The sequence below is a fragment of the Neomonachus schauinslandi genome, chromosome 11 (genome assembly GCF_002201575.2).
Source record: "Neomonachus schauinslandi chromosome 11, ASM220157v2, whole genome shotgun sequence".
In the NCBI taxonomy this organism is placed as follows: Eukaryota; Metazoa; Chordata; class Mammalia; order Carnivora; family Phocidae; genus Neomonachus; species Neomonachus schauinslandi.
This window is the reverse complement of record NC_058413.1, coordinates 66,008,049-66,029,470: the sequence shown is the minus strand read 5'-3', so window position 1 is coordinate 66,029,470 and position 21,422 is coordinate 66,008,049. Positions and strand designations below refer to the sequence as shown.

Sequence of the window (21,422 nt, the reverse complement as noted above, 5' to 3'; positions counted from 1 at the left end):
CAGAGTGTATTTTTCTTTATCCTTTGGTTATTTTTCCTTTCCTACTCACATAGCTTGTGGTTAAATTATTTTCTTAGACTTTCATACTAAAATAATTTGCCTTTGGGTAGAGGCCAAGCACAGACCATTTTCAATTCTCTACAAGATTGTTTTTCTAAGCAATTCAAATGAAAGAATTCCCATGTCTTACAATGGGCATTTGTAAGTTGGTTATTTTGGGCAATCAGTGCTAGAATGTAGTCTCATTTCAAAACCTTGCATCTTCTCACTACACCTATCCTTAGGAAACGACCCAATAGGTACATAGAAAACAAGAGCAATGATCCAAAAGCCCACACCAGTTACTGTTTCCAGATTCACATAACAGTTTGTCTCCTTCGTGTTGAGTTTGAAATTTTAATGAGGCTATTTAATTTCCCACTTTTTACATAGCTATGCATAAAAATTCCTTCTTACCTTAAAGGGAACTAAGAATTGGAATGAAGAACCCTCGAACTAATCAAAATAATCCTATGGCTTACATTTATCAAGCACTTACCTCGTACCTGGAATAATGCTAAATGCTTTATCTACTGTAGCTAAGACCTACGACCCCCTGTGGTAGATAATTTTCTTCATATAAAGTAGATGTACTAACACTCAAAGAAATAATTTTTCAAGGTCACTCAGCTGGCACAAATGCCAGATCCAGGACTCAAAACCAAATCAGGCTGTCTCCAAAACCCTTGTCTTCATCTCTCTAAAAAACAAAACAAAACAAAACCCCAGACTGTTATTTTGAAATATTTTAGATATACAAAAAAGTTACAAAGAAAATACAGAGAGTTCATGTATACCCCTCACCCAGTTTTCCCCAGGCTGGCATGTACATTTCCAAGATCATTTGTTAAAAATGAGAAACGGATGTTGGTACATCGCTATTAACTAAACTCCAGATTGTATTCGGATTTCATCAGTTTTTCCACTAAGGCCCTTTTTTTATTCCAGGATCCAATCCCAGGGAACCACGTTGCATTGGGTTGCCATGTCCCCCTAATCTGCCTGGTCTGGATAGTTTCTCAGTCTTTGTTTTTACGACCTTGGCAGTCCTGAGAAATACTAGCCAGGTATCCTGTAGAATACCCACCCCCCCCCAAACTGGGTTTGTTTAATGTTTTCTCATGATTAGACTGGGGTTATCAGTTTTTTGAAAGAATATCGCAGAGGTAGAATCCTGTTTTTAAGCGTTTCCTGATCCTGTATCACTTTCAGTCATGCCTATGTTATAGATGAGCAGAATATTTCTGTTTGCCATTCTACCTGAGAATCAACTACAACCGTAGCATGGTTTGGAAAAACACAAAAAGGCAGAGGTTCATTTAAGTTTGTAACATAATGAGAAATCACATGATGACTTACTTATTTCCATATTGACAGTTGACAGCTTGATAATTAATGTCAGTGTGGAGAAATTCCTAATGAACTCCTAATGTTCAGGTGAAGAGAAGTTCCAATATTTTCATGTTGGAAATCCTTCCAAGAGAAGTATGCCTAAATATGGCAAACATTTTATTTAAAAAAAAAGAAGTTTCTTTAGTGCTACTTACGATAATAAAATGTTTAAAAAATAACATAAATGAGGGCGCCTGGGTAGCTTAGTCGTTAAGTGTCTGCCTTCGGCTCAGGTCATGATCCCAAGGTCCTGGGATCGAGCCCCACATCAGGCTCCCTGCTCAGCGGGAAGCCTGGTTCTCTCTCTCCCACTCCCTCTGCTTGTGTCCCTCTCTTGCTGTGTTTCTTTCTCTGTCCAGTAAATAAATAAAATCTTAAAATAAATTCCTGACAACAGGAATATTTATGTAAATTGTAGCATATCCCCACATTGGTATAACATACATTTTATACATATATATATTTTAAAATGATGTTTCCAGAAGGTAAATATTACTATAGACAGAATATAGCGGAAAAAGCTAGACACAATATTGTATATTTATCACTGTCACAGCTAATGATGTACGCATTGTCCAAAAATGACTGCAGGAAGATAGACCAAAATGTCAACAGTGGTTGTTGGGTGGTAGGATTATGAGTAAGTTTTACTTCCTTCTACTTTTCCATACATTCCATGCAATTAGGATGTTTACATTTTCCTTTGTTAAAATATTTATTTATTTATTTATTTATTTATTTATTTATTTATTTATTCATTCATTCATTCATTCAAAGGAAGAATCCTTGAGAACCAGATGCATGAGTTAGTCCTCGTTCTGTCTCTAACCCCCGAGCCACCGAACGCCCAAGGTCGGAATGCTAACATTCTCTGAGGGTGGGGAGTTGGGAAGAAGCAGGAGGTGCTCTGCCCCCACCCACCTCACACCACTGTCAGCACCCTATACACACACTCCTATATCTTGACAGCCCTCCAGAGGCAAAGTGCATCCCTGTAGTCACCTGAAATTAGACTGAGACAGAGGTGAACACTTACGAGCTCTGTGATCTTGAGTCAAGAGATAAAGGAGTGGTCAAGGGGAGTCCCACAGCTTAGATTTGAACCTTGGCAGATGAATTTAATCTCTGTACCTCTGTTTCATCATCTATAAAATGGGAATAATAACAGTATCTATCTACCTTATGAGATTTGGGAGAGGACAAAATAAGTTATACCTATAAAGTGCTTAGAATAGTGCAGAGCATGGGGCGTCTGACTGGCTCAGGGCGAAGAACGTGCGACTCTTGATCTTGGGGTCATGAGTTAAGCCCCACATTGGGTGTAGAGATTACTTTAAAATTTTTTATTAAATTAAAAAAAGGGACACCTGGGTGGCTCAGTCGGTTGAGCATCTGCCTTCGGCTCAGGTCATGATCCCAGGGTCCTGCGATCGAGTCCCACATCAGGCTCCCTGCTCAGTGGGGAGCCTGCTTCTCCCTCTGCCTGCCGCTCCCTCTGCTTGTACTCGCTCGCTCTCTGACAAATAAATAAATAAAATCTTTCTTAAAAAATTAAAAAGAAAATGAAGAACAGTGCATGGCACATAGTGGGTACCCAATGAATGGTCTTTAATATAATGGCTTGTGATTGAACTGTTAATTTTTATTCACCAGGAATCTGAGAATGCTCTACTAAATGGTTTCTTGGGCAACCTCCAACTCTAAAACGTGGTGATTCTGATTATCCAGAGGCTATAGCTTCTGAAACTGTGACTCTGAAAATTATGTGTGGGGTCTAAAGGTGGCCAGAAGCTCACTAATGTCTATTCGTGTGGGAGAAGAGTATATAAATTCCAGCTTAGATTTATGAAGGTCAGAAACACATGTCCCAAAAGGACCTCCAGCTGAAGGCTATAGCTCTTGGTTTTTCAAGCAGGATCACATAAAAAAAAAGAATGTGCTTCTGCCAGAGTGGATGTATTCTTACAGCCAAAAATCCTAAAAGTTCTCTTGTGGCCACATGTGACATGATTTAAGATTTTGGACATTATATGAAGAAGTAGCTCATTAGTTTATTTGAAGTGGTGAATGCTACAGAATTGGGAACACCAAACACTTAGTATTTAATACAATATTAAGGATAATGCCAGTATAAAAGAAGCAGCTTGAACTGTTCCTAGATTAGGGGATACAGAGAAGCTATTGAAAAGCTTAATTTCCAGAGCACTTAATGCAGGGTTGGCAAGTGAAGTGAATGTTTGGGTTTGAGGACCTAGCTTTTAGAGACTACAAAATAAATACTTAGGCACCTCATTGGTGACCATTGCCAAGAAGCTGTGAAGACAAAGAATTGAGGTCCAGTGTAAGAGCACCACCTTGGGGATTGGGAGACCTGGGTTCCCCAGGGAAGGTTGTTCTCGCTTTGGGGACCCCTTCATGTCCAGCCTGGCTCACTGAGTGTCCAGACAGAAAGGAACACAGGTCTCTAGTCTGCTCGTGTGGAGCAAAAAGGGTCTTAGACTCACAGCAAGGATGTAATCCAGCCTGTGTGTTTTGGATCTAAATTAATCCCCAATCAGGCCAGTTTAAGAGAGGATGTTTTAACTTGATTGAAATGAGTTTGCAACTTCTACACGGGTAGTAGAAACAACATTTTCAAAGCACTTTGCAGCCTCTAGTGCTCTAAGTCTTCAGAGCCAGGCAGATCTGAGTTTGAATCCCAGATCCACAATTTTTGAGCTATAAGACTGGGGCAAATTACTGTTTGCCAGTTCCCCAGTTCCTTCTCAGAGGTGCTGAGAAGTTTAGATGAGATTCTGTATCAAAGTCCCAAGCACAGAGCTAGGTACATAGTGAACACCCAGCGGCCACCACAACCATCACCTAAAGGGTCGTCTTTGCTCCTCACAATGACCCTTTAGGTGATGATTGTGTGGCCCCTGTTTTGCAGAGGAGAAAACTGAGGTTAGGAGAAGCTGAGTACTTGTCTGAGATCAGACACGTAGAAGCAGAGGAAGAGCCAACATTCACGGCTCCATCTTCAGACTTAACTTCTAGCTTCCCATTGCATGACAAGGCAATGCCTTCCTTTTAATGCAGCACCAACCAGATACTCATTTCTATCAGTCAAACAAGTGTTTTTGGAGCAGCTACTTCTCTTTGTGCACTTGGGAAACCAGCTTTTGTCCCCAGAGACTCTGGCAAAGTGGCCTAAGGCTGTAAGTTATGCTGTCCCAGATTTTCTGATCCAGAACCCAAGCAGTTGAACAGCCAGTGAGAATAGGTAAGCAAGGGGGAGTCCCCATAGGTACAGGAGGTAGAGGGATGGGTGGAGGCAGGGGTAGGGGTGGGGGTGGGGAGTGAAGAGTCTGCGGCCCAAGTTCAGGACAGTGTCATCTGGCCTGGGGCGATACTGGACTTGGGGGCTGTCTGGACCTAGAGCCACAGCTGCCTTAAAACTGGACTGCCTGAAGTCTTCCATTGTGCCCTGGCCTTTCTGCCCAACGGTAGGTTCAGTTATGGTCAGCGAAGCACTTAGGCCCTGTTGTCACTGTCTGGGTTTTGAGTTGCAGTTGAGTCCCCATCACCTCTTCCCAAAGTCAAAAGCAGACACTCGGTCAGTAGTTATTCATGCCCGTCAACACAGACTTCCGCATCCCAGCCCCCACGTCAGGCTCCATGCTCAGTGTGGAGTCTGCTTAAGACTCTCTCTCCGTCTCCCTCTGCCCCTCCCCCCTTCTCTCTCTCTCAAATAAATAAATAAATCTTAAAATATATATGAATAAATAAATGCTTATTTCTCTGTGCAAAATCAGGAACAATGTTTCTTTACCTTGAGCCTATTTAATATTTAGGTATTTCGTTTCTGCTTATTGGTCATTTTTTTATTATGAAATATTTTAGACATAGTAAAAGTATAAATATAAAGAATATGTGGCAGTCATTACATGAAACATTATAAATACATTTGATGTCCTCTCTAATTCCCTCCTGGATCATGGCCCTCTCCCTGTCGCCACCCCTAAGGTAATCACCATCATAATTTTGGTATTTAATGATTCCCATGCATGTTTTAATACTTTTAATACATATGGATGTATTCTTTTTTTTTTTAAAGATTTTATTTATTTATTTGATAGAGATAGAGAGAGGGAGAGCACAAGCAGGTGGAGTGCCAAGCAGAGGGAGAGGGAGAAGCAGGCTCCCCGCTGAGGAAGGAGCCTGAGTGGGGCTCGATCCCAGGACCCTGGGATCATGACCTGAGCTGAAGGCAGCCCCTTAACCGACTGAGCCACCCAGGCGCCCCTGGATGTATTCTTAAATTATAGTCTTTTGCATATCTTTAAACATCTTCGCAATTATGTTGAAGTAGGTATCTTTCAACTTCCTCATTTCTAAGATGGGTTTGGTGATAATATCTACCTTTCAAAAGTTTGTTGTGAGGATGAAATGAGTTAATACATGCAAAGCCCATAAAGTTCTACCTGGCACTTAAGTGTTAAATAAATGTTAGCTATTATTATCATTATATTTTCTACTTATTGTGCTTCAAGAGTTATCCATGTAATACAGTTTCAGACCATTTATTTTAATCACTAAGTATAACATTCCATTATATCAGTAAACTGAAATGTACTTCTCCAGGCCTCTGTTGAGAACTATTTAGTTGTTCCCAATTTTTTCTATTAGAAACAATTTTGCAGTCAACATTCTGGTACATGTCTCCTTGTACGTGGGCAAGTTTTTCTGGCTACATGTAAAACAAAGAATGTGAAATTGCTGGTATATAACTTTAACATATTTTAACTTACTTCTACTAATAATTATACTGGGCTGTGTGTGTGTGTGTGTGTGCAGATCTTGAACATTGCTAGCAGATAGTAAGCTCTTAGAAGACAGCCAGTGTCATTCAATCATTCTTCGATTCATGCACCCAATATAAGGAGCATACCGGTCTAGGTGACAGGATATAAAAATCAAATTGCATGGACTGCCTCCCAGGGGTCTCTGTGTTCTGGAAGGACACACTCAGGACACAGGTAGTCAGATTGGCAGTCATTTTAAAGGCGAAGGTTTTCACTGAAAATCCAGGATGGACCAGGCATCATATGTACACTCTCAAACATACCTCTCGGGCGCCTGGGTGGCTCAGTTGGTTAAGCAACTGCCTTCGGCTCCCACATCGGGCTCCCTGCTCAGCAGGGGGTCTGCTTCTCCCTCTGCCCTCTTCCCTCTCGTGCTGTCTCTCATTCTCTCTCTCTCAAATAAATAAATAATCTTAAAAAAAAAAACATACCTCTCATTAATGGCACCACTTGCTTGTTGGGTGTTCAGAACTAGTCATTCATCTTGCAGAGTCCAGTTTCCTCTGATGAGAAAACACTGTTTTATTGTGTTTAAAAGCACAGATCAGAGTTTGAGTCCTAACATCACATATGAACTGCATGCACTTGTAGAAAGGATTGAACTCCTGTAAGTCCCTGCTTCCTGATCTGTAAATGGTGCTCATATAGTATGTATCTAAAAGGGGGCTTGCGAAGATTACATGAGAAAATGTGAGTAAAGTTTTTAGCATGGTGCCTAGCACATAAAAAGTGCTCAACAACTGGTAGCTATAATGATGATCATGTTGATTATGGCATCCATTCCCCAGAAGATGCATGCCTTTTTAGAAGTTAGCACAGCTAGGAGGCATCAAGAACTTTTACTTTCTTCATTGCACCGTCAATCATCAGCCTATTACCTGATTTGAAATTTTAGGATATTACCAGTTACTACCTCTTCTATGTGAATGTATATTCACGACATATTTGATCCCAGCCTTGCTTTATTTGGAGAATGGTGATGTTTTGTTTTGTTCTCTAATTTATTTTTTTCAGCCAACAGATTTGGCTCTAATTAACAGAAAAAAACGGTAACTTCTTGTAAGTCTCTTGATTCCTCTCTGCACACTGGGGCAGGCTTCCAGGCCCAGGAGCTCTGCTGGCGGCTGCACGCTTGAACCTCTAGAGGGAGCTTGCAGGGTGTTTGAATCCATTGCTTTGCCTCTGGGCAAAACTGCATTTAAACTATACTTGAAAACATCGTTATCGTGAGTAGATTCTTAGAGAAAAATTCCAGGATCATTTTCCAAAACAGATTCAGAGAGTCCCCAGTCTGCTTCCATCACATGCATACTTAATTTTACTGGAATTAGGTTTCCTTTCAGAGTGGTCTCCAGCTCCCCACAGTGGCCCCTCCTAGGAATTTTCCTAAATTAAGCAAGTGTGCATGCGTGAACTCCGAGAGATGTGCGGGCCTTATCTTTTGGCTGCCTCTTTGTCTCTTTTCTAGAAGCAGGCATAGAATTTCACAAATAAGGAGCTGCCGCTAAACTTAATCTGCTAGATTTATCACAGAATGTATGGAGCTTTTCCTGTCTCTAAGAAATACCTCCTGTTATTTTTGTTTTCTATTTTCTTCATTTGTAACCTTATATTTAAGGGAGTGTACCGCTATGCTTAAATTAATCAACTCTGGGATAAAATGTATTTCTGTTCCCCCAAACAACAGCCTGGTGACAAGCACTTGGAAAATAACATAATGGGTACATTTGGCTTATGGGGCGGTCAAGGCATGATTTTCTTGCAAGCATGCCTGAAAGAATGATTCCGGAACCCCAGTCTTTTTCTGAAGGAGAGAGAGCAGAGGAGTGCCCTCCTCAAGTATCCGAAGGGCCATCAAGCAGACTGGGGAGTACACTTATTCTGCATCTCCAGAAGGCAGACCAAGGGCATACAAGTAGTGTTGAGTATGAGGTCAACTTTCGCTCAATGTAAAGAAAAACTTTCTAAAAACCACTGACTGCTCCATCTCTGGAAGTACTTGATTGGAAGCTGAAAAAACATCTATCAAGGATACTGCCCAAGGGGGTGGGGAGGGCCCTTAGATCCCTTCCAACTCTGAGATTCTGTGACTCTCTTATGGGAAGGACCTACTTTCCTATTTGCCTCTTGATGGTGGTATTAACTTGACTCTTGGCATATTTTTCCCCTGTAGTGAAAAAACTGTGTCTATTAAGTCATTGGTGTTATACAGTCACTGGCATTATATATATTAGTGGCATTGGTGTTATGGAATTGGAGAGGACAGAATGGCAATGTGTGTGGTGGGAAAGGGAGAGAGGACAGGTGAGGGAAGGGCTCACAGACCTGAGGTCACTGAAGGATGAGAGGAATTAGGGAAGGCTAGGGGTCTCCAAGGCAAAATTATGAGAAGATGAGAGATCTTGGTTTATTCAAGGCATGAGGTATTTTCTGGAATGGCTTGACTTAATGCCATCAGGGTAAGGGGAGAAGTAAAGGTTAATAAGGAGGTATGATACTCAAAATATTTAATGACCTGTATGGTTTGGATCTAAACCAGTCAAAACAGTGGCCAGCTATGTCTTAATGCTGTAAGAATACCAGATAAATATCAGCCCAATCAATAAGTCTGCAAAGTAATTTTTGACCAGAATATCCCAAACAAGGAGTAGCACAATCACATTTGCAATTTAGAAAGATCACTCTGAGAGGAGAATGGATTGCTCAAATTCTTAATGGCTGTGAGTGTAAATTGAATAGAGTTTATTCAGCAAGCTTCAAGAAGCTACATTAAGCCATAAATCCAGCTATGGAAAATAAGCCTATTCCTCAGCCCACAACAACAACGATAACGATAACAACAAAACCCGCAATGTGCCAAAATGAAAATCAAGCTGTTGGTTTACAAGAAATGTAACCCTATCTCCTTCAGTTGTTCTCCGTGCCAGACTGGTTTTCAGGCGAAGCCTGGTTTGGCATGGATTCCTGGCAAATTTGCTGAAAACCACAACCTCACATGTTTACACTTCTTTCTCTGGGGGACACATGGATTAGAAAAAGAAATAGGGGTGATTAAGACAGGAAGGGTAAGCATCAGATAATCCAAAGCCAGACAAGTGACCAACAAATCAAAACCAGTCAACCAACCAAAGTCTCCACACCGCTCCACTGAAATTCCTCCTCTCCCCCGTATGGGGAAGAGTAATCAGCACTGTGAACTATCAGTCAGTTCCCAGTGGGTAATGGTGTATTTTTTTCCGTCATCCCCGTGTAAGAACACGAGGCCTGAGCAGCATCTGGTGAACATCGGTCACTGAGGGTGTCAGGGGTATTCTAAGGTACTGTCAAGCTCAGGGGGCACAGGAGGAAGCCTGTGTAACAGAATCTGAGAACCCTGATGGGGACCCGAAAACAGCTTCACCAAAGGTGGACCACCGATTGATTCTTTAGGGTCAAGGCCAGGTTTCCATTTGAGTGGCACTTGTGTGTGTAGTTCAAAGTGGCCTGAGATACCCCTTTCTCTTCGCTGACCACAAGGAGAAACTTAGGAAGGCGTGTCCCTGAGAGCTATCCCCAAACTCTAGTTCAACATGGTGTGTCAAAGGCTCAGGGGGGAAGCAATGTACTTGGAGCCAAGTATGTGGTCGTGGGCAGGGGAACTCCTGAGCCTCAGTCTCCTCATCCATAAAATCAATCCTCACTTGACTTATGGGATTGCTGGGATCAATTGCTCATTGTTATGTAAGTGTCATATGATATTGTTGTTATTGCTCTTCTCAGATGAGCTCAGACAGCTGTGGGAGTGGGGGAATGGGGAGGTGGAGTCTTTTCTTGGTGGCAACGTGCAGCGGACTCCCAGATCCTTCTCTGGGAGGGACACACAATAGGCTCTGGAAGCTCTTAGAAAGCTGGAGTGGAGAAATAGTCCATTGTTTCTGGGCCAATAAGTTGGGGCGTGGAGACAGACTCAGGGAGGAGAAAATCATTGAAATTGTCCTGGAGGAAGATACTTGAAGGGAAAAACTTTGAGCTTTGGAGTCGGACTGTCTGGGTTTGAAGCCTAGCCACCTCCCCCATCTCTGGCTGTATGACCCAGGGAGGCTGCCTGTTACAAAGATTCCAAATAACGTAGTTGAGGGGCATCTGTTGGCACAGGTGGCTGAGTGTCCAACTCTTGATTTTGGCTCAGGTCATGATCTCAGGGTCATGAGATCAAGCCCTATGTCAGGCTCCGTGCTCAGGGGGTAGTCTGCTTGAGATTCTCTCCCTCTCCTTCTGTCCCTACCCCCCCCCCGCACTCTCTCTCTCTAAAATAAATAAATAAATCTTTTAAAAAAATAAAGTAGTTGAATAGAGCCTGAAATAGTAAATATCAATGAATAATGACTATTGTTAAGTACCACTGATTTCAATGTACAGCTAGCCCTTGAAGGAACAAGGTGGTGGTTAGGGGCACCGACCCCCAAGCAGTTAAAAATCCTTGTATACTTTTCACTTCCCAGAAACTTGACTACCAAAATAGCCTACTGTTGACTGGAAGCCTTACCGATAATAGGAACAGTTGATTAACACATATTTTGTATGCTATATATATTTACTGTGTTATTACAATAAACTAGAGAAAAAAAGGTTATTAAGAAAATCATAAGGGGGGGCACCTGGGTGGCTCAGTCGTTAAGTGTCTGCCTTCGGCACAGGTCATGACCCCAGGGTTCTGGGATCGAGCCCTACATTGGGCTCTCTGCTCGGCGGGAAGCCTGCTTCTCCCTCTCCCACTCCCCCTGCTTGTGTTCCCTCTCTCGCTGTGTCTCTCTCTGTCGAATAAATAAAATCTTTAAAAAAAAAAAAAAGAAAAGAAAATCATAAGGAAGAGAAAACACATTTACAGTATTGTATTTTTTTTTTTAATTCACATAGAAGTGGACTTGCGCAGTTCAAACCTGTGCTGTTCAAGAAGGGTCAGCTGTAATTCAACAAAAAATACTTATTCATACAAATGCTACATGTGGCAAACTTACATGTGGAATCTTAAAATAAAAAGAAGGTGAACACACAGAAACAAAGTAGAATGGTGGTTGCCTAGGAGTGGGGGAAATAGGGAAAAGTCAGTAAAAGGGTACGAACTTTCAGTTATAAGGATCTGATCTAATGCATAACATGGTGACTGTACTGTGTAACTGAAATTGCTAAGAGAGTAGAACTGAAGTATTCTCACACACACAAAAAGGATAAATATGTGAGATGGTTACATTAATTACCTCGACACAGGGTGTACATGTGTGGAATCATCATGCTGTATACTTTAAATATATTACCATTTTGTCAATTATACCTCAGTAAAGCTAAAAATAAGTACTTGTTCATAGAGGAAATGCCAAGTCCTAGACTGAAAGGGACTCTGAGCTCCCCTGAATCACAGATGAGAAAGCTGAGGACCAGGGAGGCTGGCCCAAGGTCACACGGCTACTGGGGGCAGAGTTGCGCCGTCCACACTAGTCTTCAGAAGCAGAGTGATCTCCTCTCCATCACGCCTCTGAGATGGAGGCCTTCGCAGGACCCACGCCTGCTTACGGTTGTCAGATCCCATGACTCAGAAGCACATCCAGCCTTCTGAGTGCTGGTGGAACAGCATGTACAGGTGTTCTGAGGAGTCACGGAGGGTGGTGCAGACCGGAAACCCAGGTTGGCACAGCCCGGCCTGGGGCCCTGGGCGTCAGAGTCAGAGGAGAGGTTGAAGAGTCACATCACCAAGTCTCTCTTTGAAGAGAGGGAGCCACTGTAGGGCTTTAGAGGACAGAGTAACACAGTCAGACTTGTGTTTTAGAAAACACTCCAGGAATGCTGTGAGGAGGACACCATCTGACCTGGTTTGCCCAGGACGACATCAGTACAGTGGATGAAGTTTACGAAGCGCTTTTGTGTGTGTGCATGTGTGTGTTGGGGTGAACAGGGGGATCCCAAAGAGCTCTCGAATTCCTTGGTGCAGATTCTCACTTATCTGATCCTCACAGCCCTAGGAGGGAGTCAAAGCAATTACTACCAGCCCTGTGCTACAGATGGGGAAAACCAAGACGCAGAAGTAAAGCACCTTGTCTGGGCTCGACAGGCCATGAAGCTGACTCTCATTCCAGCACTTTACACCACACTGGATTGTGTATGCTGTAGCCATGTCCATAGTAAAAGTCTTTTGCTCCAAAGTAAATTAAAATACATTGAGGACAAGAGACATAGACATAGCAGATGCTTAGTAAATACTTGTTAATTTTTTCTACTACAAACTACAAAGTTTAATAACAAATTTCAATAACAAATATTTCCATAGCAAATATCTATAGTGTCCAGGGTATAACAGTATTTATAAATATTAAAGCAAACTTTTTAATATCCTAGGAAGTCTCTTTGAGTAAGAGACTTAGAAACTCAGCTTTAATATAATAAAATAACCTACAGAATGGGAGAAAATGTTTGCAAGTATATAAAGAACTCTTATAACAACAACAACAACAAAAGACAAAGAAACTTTAAAATGAGTAAAGTTACTTGAATAGACATTTCTTCAAAGAAGATATACAAATAGCCAGTGGCCCAGGAAAAGATACTCCACGTCATTTATCATTAGAGAAACGCATATCAAAATCACAATGAGATGCCACTTCACATCCACCAAGATGGCAGTACTAAAAACAAAAAAACAAAAAAACAAAAAAACCACACCGGGAATAACAAGAGTTGGTTAAGATATGGAGAAATTGGAACCTTTGTACATTGCTAGTGAGAATGTAAAATGATTCAACCACTGTGGAATTTGCTGTGATTCAGCCACTGTGGAATTCATTGTGGGGGTTCCTGTAAAAGTTAAACATAGAATCACTGTATGACCCAGTAAGTCCTCTCCTAGGTAGATACCCGAAAGAGTGGAAAAGAGACACTCCAACAAATGCATGTGTAAGAGTATCCCTAGCAGCACTCTTCACAGCAGCGAAAAGGTGAAGGAGCACAGATGTCCACCAATAGATGAAAGGATGAACAGATAGTAGTGTATATTTACAATGGTGATGAGTCAGCCATTCCAGGGAATGAAGCATTGATACATGCTACAAGATGAACCTCAGAAACACGCTAATGTGAAAGAAGGCAGACCCAAAAGGTCACCGATTATACGATTCCATTTAGATGAAGTATCTAGAATAAATATATCAAAATAGTGAGATCTATAGAGACAGAAAGTAGCTGAGTGGTTGCTTAGGTCTGGGGGATGGAGGACTGGGAATATGGAGAGCAGCTGCTTAATGGCAAGGATGTTTCTTTTTGGTGTGATAAAAATATTTTAAAACTACATACATAAAAGTGTTGGTTGCACAACTTGTGAATGTACTAAATGCATTTTTAAAAATTAATTTATTTTTAAAGATTTTATTTATTTATTTGAGAGAGAGAGCATGAGCAGGGGAGGGGCAGAGGGAGAAGCAGACTCCCCGCTGAGCAGGAAGCCTGTTGTGGGACTTGATCCCAGGACCCTGAGATCATCACTTGAGCCAAAAGCAGACACTTAACAGACTGAACCACCCAGGTGCCCCCTAAATGCATTTTTAAATGGTTAATTTTAATTTTAAAAATATGTAAAATACAGGGTCACCTGGGTGGCTTAGTCAGGTAAGTGTCCAACTCTTGATTTCAGCTCAGGTCTTGATCTTAGGGTCATGGGTTCAAGCCCCACACTGGGCTCTGTGCTGAGCGTGAACCTACATTAAAAAAAAAATGTGACCTGACCTTGTAATCATGTTCCTTGAGACTGTATTTAAACATTTAATATGTTTAAATTATGGTAATAGGTATATTAATATTCAATAGTAATTTTTCTTAAATTACTAAATTAAATAGTTTCTTAACTATCTATTAAAATGTCATTTCTAATGTAGTGGTTTTTCTTTATCTTTTTTTTTAAGAGTTCAGCTTTTTATTGAACAGGTTACAGAAGAGGTTTAGTTGGAAAGACCAAAGCCCATGTCATCATCAGCCTCCTCTGATTCTTCTTTGCTTCCACCTCCTTCTCCTCGACTGGGGCAGCTGTGCTGTGGGGGAAGGGGAGGGGACCAGGTCCAGCTGTTGGGGCAGGTCCACCAGCCCCTACATTGCAGATGGGGCTCCCGATGTTGACATTGGCCGGGGCCTTTGCAAACAAGCCCGGCCTGAAAGGTTCAACACTTACCCCGGCTCCAAAGTAAATTAAAGTAAAGTAATGAGGGCGTTGCTCTTATCCTCCGTGTGACCATCACCTCATCCTGGAGCAGGATGAGGGCTGAGTAGATGCAGGCGAGCTCCGAGAAGGGCGTGCGAGTGTTGGGCTGGTGCTGCTGGGCACAGTGTAGTTGCCGGATGAAGTGAGGGCCTCACCCCAGCGTGGCCTTAGCTTCCTCTTAACATATTGGATTTTCTACTCCAGGGTTAACTGTCTCCCAGGTTACTTACAGAAACTGTGCCACAGTTTCCTCATCTGTAAAATGAGCATCATAATTGCACCTGCCTCAGTTAGTTGTTGAGAGGACGAAATGAGTTAGGCAATGTAAATCTATACCTATGTAAATCTGCTTACATCCACATTAATCTATTTACATTATGTAATTTTGATATATTTATATATGTTTACATTTATATCCTATAGAAATTCCCTACTTTCATCCAGTTTTCAGGTGTTTCTCAACAAAACAAGAAGTTATAATGTGCAGAGAGCGTTGGTTTTATGAGGGGACAATTCTTTGCTCTTTTTTTCTTCTAGGAGACAGCCCCTTTGCAGCAAGGTATACCCTTGTGCTCCAAGGCATTTCCCAGGTAGACATTAAGTCCTCATGTCAGAAGGTCATGCTGTGTCCAGTACTTCACAGAATTGGATGAGGGGACAAGGAGCCACAACAAGCCTGTTCTCAGTAGGTGTCTAGTGGGCCTCCCCCCAGCAGCAACAAGATGTGTGGCTTCCATGATCTTCACTTGCCCTCACAGGCTAAAAACAGTCCATGGTCCCCGTCCAGCTGCAAGGGAGGCTAGATTTGTGGAGGTACATGGCCTCTTTGTTCAACTACTAACTGTCTCTGCCACACTGGTTTGGAAGAATTTAAGGAACTCTGGCCAGCAGTTCACTGCTGGTTCTGACCTGACCTTGTAAACATGTTCCTTGAGACTGTATTCCAGTTTCTGGTTCCAGGTCCCAGTACCAGGACCCCTGTGGTCACATCCCTTGGTACCGCACCTCAGGTCTTATGAATGCAAGTCCTTATCACTGAAAGGCCATTCCTGAGTCTGGGTCCCTGCTCCCTGCTGCTCATCTAATCTGCTTATGCATTTCTGTGTGTTATCTGATGTCGAATTCCCAGCTCTCCACACACCACCTATCTACCTGAGCCTCTACCTTATGCTGAACCTGTCAGCCAAACTTTTTCTGGCTGCCTCTGCCAGAACCTTTCCTCGGTTTCCTGTTGCACCTCGTTGTGGCTGTTCTTCACAACCCGACCCACTGTAGTTTGACTCACCTCCTCATCATCCAAGACCTGGTTCTCACAGGGGAAATGGAAAGCAGTAACAAAAAAAGGAGAGAAAGTACAGGAAAGGAAAGCAGAAGAGAGAGGCAAGGTGACATAATGAATGAACATTAAATGTAGAACGTGGTTCAAGTCTACACTCTGCCACTTACCATGCTCGTGACCTTAGCCACGTCCAGAACCTTTCTAAAACTGGTTTCCTCTGTTACAGCTTGAGAGAGGTAGACCAGATGATTGTTAGGGTCCCTTCTGGCCAGTATTTTCTGATTCTACATGTAGGTAAGAAGCCTTGTGAGAGTCTCTTGGACTCTTCTGAGAGCAAGGAAGGAGGCCAGAGCATACGCACTGACTGGGGGTGTTACGGGCTGAATTCTGAGTGGGAACTACTTAGGAGTATCCAGTCCTTCTGGTTAAACATTTTCCTGGATTTGACTGAGGAAAACCCGAAACCTGTGCCTTCAAAAATGGAGGAGGGGGAGAGTTGGCTTTAAATATATTTCATCTGACTATGATGAAAGTATTAAAATTGCACAAGTAGGAAATTTACAGGGCACTTTACATTCTGCTCATTTTTGCACTAGTCACAAAAGCTGAAATTCAGTATGTTCTCAAATTAGCTGAAGAAACCCCTTGTCAAAGACCCCTCCATCCATCTGGTTATCATTATTAAAGCATTATGGGGTGTGTGTGTTTCCATAGGAAAAAATTGAATAATCCCTTCAAATATGTAATTTTATAGGTTTTGAAATATGAAGGCAACCATGAAGGGAGCTATCAAAGCAGTCTGAGGTACAGGGAGAGTTGTCAGGGGAAAAATATAAGAGAATTTTCAATAACTGAAGGTTCAACTGATTTTAATGCCAAGGCCAAGGATTGTTACAGCACTTCTTGGAATTCCTAGAGACTATTGTTCATTGCATGGAGGAATCTGAACCAAAAAGATATATTCTGAATCACCTGGACCGTATTAACGTGACAAGGGCTTGAAGGGGTAGAGAGGGGCCCCCCAGGTGCGCCTGGGAGCACAACTGCACCCCCCCGCACCTCCCCCCCCCCGCCCCCGCAAAGCACAGCATAGCTGCGAGCCTCTGTTCTTCTAACTCTGGCATTTTGTTCCAAGAGCACTGTGCCCTGGTCCAGCGTTGCCTCTTAGACATCAACCCAAACAAGACAACATTTTCCTTTAAGCAAGACATAGTAGAAAGAATGAGAGCCTGGATTCAGACAGATCTTGAGCCAGATCCAGACTCCCAGCCCTCCCACCCATGAGCTTTGTGATCCTGGGCCAACACAATGCCTCGTTCATAGAGGATACTCAGTAAATCCCTCCTGACCTAAACTGTGTTTCTTCATCTATCAAATGAAGATGGTAGGATCTATATCATAAGCAGGTTATAATGATTATATGGGTCAACAGTGCTCAAAGCAGCGCCCGATACATTATAACCACTATTATGTATGTATTGTAAAAAGAGTATTCTGAAAGTTTCTAACACATGATAAAACACTCCCCAAGTATTATATATATTATATATAATATTGTCATTTTCCTTATTTTTTATTTTGTTTTATTCACTTTTTAAAATATATTTCCATACATATAAGACCCTCTCGAAGTCTTCAACATCCTCCAAAGGTCTCCCTTCTAATATTCAGTGCTTTATAGCCTACCAAGTGCTTTAGTGAAAGAACTGATTTGACTCTGACCTCAGTCTTGCGCTGCAGAGATCCCACCTGGCTCGTCCTGCCTGGTCCCCCAAGGAGATCGGGCATTTGGCTGGAGAAACTTGCTGTTAACTCAGCTCCCAGACACGTCAAACCCTAACAAGACACAGATTTGTCATCATCATTCCCTACTACCATCAAGGGCTCCCTTGCAAAATATAGGGGGTGATTTCACTGTTGTCATCCCTGATTTGGGGCTAGGATTGTTTTCTCACTAGATGAAAAAAAAATAACGCTGCAACTTGCCATTTGGATGGGAATCTAAACGTCTCTTTATCTACTTGTATTTTATGAGTTGGTAAATGCGCGGAGGTAGAGAGGAAAGGGGGAAGTCCTTAAAGAATGCAACACTGCCATTAACTGTAATGAAATTGTCAAAAAAAATTTAAACCATAATCCTCAGTGCTAGTGAAAATGCAGTAGGACGGCTACTTATGTACTGATTTGGCAATATACCTAAAGAGACTTAAAATTTAGAATGTAAGTTTCATGAAGGCAGGGATATTTTGTCTGTTTTGAAAATTTTTTTAGAATGTTGTCTAGCACCTAGCAGGTACTCATTAAATATTTGTTGAATGCATGAATGAGAGTTATCAGTCTCTAAAGGCCCATAGTAGTTTAATCTAAAAAACAGAAAATAAATAAAATAAATAAGAAGAAAAAAACAGAAACGCAAACCAAGTGTGTGCTCATCAAAGCATAATTTATAATAGGGAAAGTTGGGAAACAATTCGACAAAATAGGAATTATTAGATAATCAGTTGGAGCTCTTTTTCAGTTGTATAGTAATGTTTTAAGTTGAGGTTTTAGTATATGGGAAAATGCTTATATAATTTTAAGTGAAAAAAGAATTGGAAATTTTATGTATAGTACGATCTCAACTTTGTTTAAACAAGTTTTTTTCTTAAGCACAGAAAAGATATTAGAAGAAAACAGGCCAAATGACTCGGTATTTATCTCTGAGTGATGAGACTAGGTGTAATTTTTATTTAATTTTCTTAAGTTTTCAGTGTATAATAAGCATATATTACTTTTAAATTTAGGGAAAGATATATGTTACTCAAAATCCCTATTGAACTCAAGAGTCCATTGGAGCTGAGGCTTGTGACCCCTCTTCGCAACTTGCCGGGTGTGTGTTGATGTTCCAGAGACTTTGTGTAGCTCATGTGAGGTCTGTGAAACTTGTATGTTTCACAAAATATTAAGCATAAAACCAAAGCATGTGCCGATTGCTGTTGATACTATTCTTACTCCTGGGGTAGCAAAGTGGCACCTTTTGAGAAAGCTGTCCAGAGCATTGGGAGGTCCTTTTGTGATGAAGGGTGGAATTCCTGACAGTTTGGGAGTGACCTTGTCAGTTCCTGGAGTGGGACCCTGTCTGTTCTATGTAGCACAGGGCCGGCATATAGCTGGTCTACTGCGTTTATTTGTCAGGGTTCCAGTGAACCGCAACGTGGGTGCACAGAGGGGAGTCATTTTCCCCGCAGTGAGCCTAATCCACAGACTCCATCTCCATGCCCCTTCTCTGTTATCTTCTCATTCATGGTCACACTGAATCCTCATCATAACCCTGTGCTGAGAGCTGGGTTGTTGTCAGCTTTGTGAACCATTTGAGGGACTCTAGAGAAAAGCACCAGGCCACTGCTGTTAACAACCCAGTGCCATTCTCATTCCAGTGATGGAATTCTTTGGACTTACCTGCCTGTCTGTTGTCATGATGCTGTGACTACAATAACAAAAGTGGCCAGTGGAGAAGCTGGACTGGCTGGAGAAGTAACAGGAGGGAACACGGCCCCAATTCCCAGCCCTTGCTTATTCTGATTTCAGGCAGGCTTGGGCTCTGGGTGAGATTTTGTATACAGGAAGTGTATTACTGTGCTGGGGCTCCCATAACAAAATACCACAGACCATGTGGCTTAAACAAAAGAACTTAATTTTCTTACAATTCTGAAGGCTAGAAGTCCAAGATCAAGGTGTTAGCAGGTTGGGATTCTTCCGAGGCCTCTTTCCTTGGTCGCACACGGCTGTGTTCTCCCTGTGTCTTCATGTGGTCTTCCCTCTGTCTGTGTTGTCTGTGTCCTAATCTCTTCTTCTTTAAGTACACCAGTCATAGTGGATTAGGATCCACCGGAACAACCCAATTTTAACTTAATTACCTCTTCTAAAAAAGCCTTAGCTCCAAATACGGTCATGTTCTGCGGAACTAGGGGTTAGGACTGCAGCACATGAATTTGGCTGGGAGGGGGGGGAGCGTTGTCGGAGAAGGGAGACAATTCAACCCATAACAAGAGATCTGTAGAGACTTGGAATCAGAATAGAACAGTCATTTGCCACATTCCAAACCATGAAGGCTGATGTCAGGCAACTCCTCCAATGCTGGCGTGGCTAATCAGACCCCAGGAAAGGAAAAGTGTCAGGGAGACTGTGAGGACTCCAGCAGCAGATACCTAAGCAGTGCTGAGAAATAGAAATGGGGGCTGGCCTCAGTCTCCCTGGCTTGAGACATCCAAGGCCTGCACGGTTTCTACCTTCCCCCAAATAGCTCAGTACACAAGGAGGCAGCATATCTTGCTTTCCCTCCCTCTGAAATGTACCTTGAAGCTAACCCTTTCCTTCCACTCTGTTTGCTCTGCCCTGGTATAAAGCATCTTCCTCCTTCACCTGGACAGTGGCAGGAGCCTATCACTGCCTTGTGGCCTCCAGGCTCCTCCCCTCCCTGGTCCTCCAGTCGGCTGCCAGAGGGCTCTTTAATGTGAAGATTGGATCCGTACCTGCACCTGCGTGCTTGATTGCCCTCCCCGTTGCCTACAGGACAGTTAACATTCCTTAGCATGGCACATGGAGACTATGCTTTGAAACCTTTTAGGAGTACCCTGCTGCCTCCAGAGTACTATAATTAGCAAAGCTTGCAGGCTAAGACCTGCATTTCAATCTGGTCAGACCTGTTCCCACCCCCCAAATCCTGCTGCCTGTCATACCACTGCCCCTCAGCCCTGCCGGCCCCCAGTATCATCCCCCTCCCCAGATCTCTTCCTATTCCCTCAGAAAGCCTGCCCTGCTTTCCCTCTTCTGCCTCTAGGCTTGAAGAAATGAACAAAGCCAAGGTCTAATTCAAATGTCGCTTCTCTGTGAAGCCTTTCCCACTGCTCGCCCCAGCCCTCAAGACGAATCATTCTCTCCCTACCCTCTACCCCAGAGCGCTTGATACATTTCTCTGTGTGCTTAACATCTTGAATTGTTTCCTATTCTTAACTTTGTCTCCATCCCTGGGATGTGAGGTCCTTAACGAAGGGACTTTCTCTACTTCATCTCTATATCCCCACTGCCCCACACAGCCCCGTGCATAGGAGGTGCTTAATAGACAGGCTCTAGGTGGGTAAAGAGTTGAAGTCACAAGAGTCTCTCCATCGCGTTGTTGATGGTCTGTGCTGGGAGGTTGCCAGGTTGTCGGATGATGTACTTTTCAAACTTGAACAACAAGCTCTTCTTTGATAGTGTCCATGACCCTTCTGCCCGCAGTAACACTGAGGTCCTGTGTGGGCTGAGCCCCCTCCCGGTTTGGGGCCATGTGCAAGAGTGCCGTAGCCCCTCACCCTGTCACCGTGCTGGGGGGCAGCACACCCGAAGCAAGACAGACCCCTATTCCCATGACACTCCCTGCTTCACACCTCTGTGGAAACTCTGAGGACCCAGCAGAGTCCTTCAAGTCCACATTGGCATCTCCTAATCCTGTTGTCCAGCCCTAAAGACCAATATTTGTTCATTCATTCATTTATATTCATTCGTTCTCCCTCTCCCCCCACCCCCCAAACATTTATTAAGCTCCTACTACAACACAAGCACTAAGGTAAAAATAAGTAAGACACAGTACCTGCCATAAGGAAACCTAAGAGTCTAAATGGGGAGTCAG

The 21,422-nt window shown here is 42.7% G+C and overlaps 1 protein-coding gene and 1 pseudogene across 1 annotated transcript in view; one reads left to right on the top strand and one right to left on the bottom strand.

Annotated features, from left to right (window-relative positions):
* Positions 1-21,422, top strand: part of ME3 (malic enzyme 3) — a 202,317-nt gene that overhangs the window by 39,179 nt on the left and 141,716 nt on the right. The window lies entirely within an intron of this gene.
* On the bottom strand, positions 14,237-19,228 carry LOC110577210 (annotated as a pseudogene).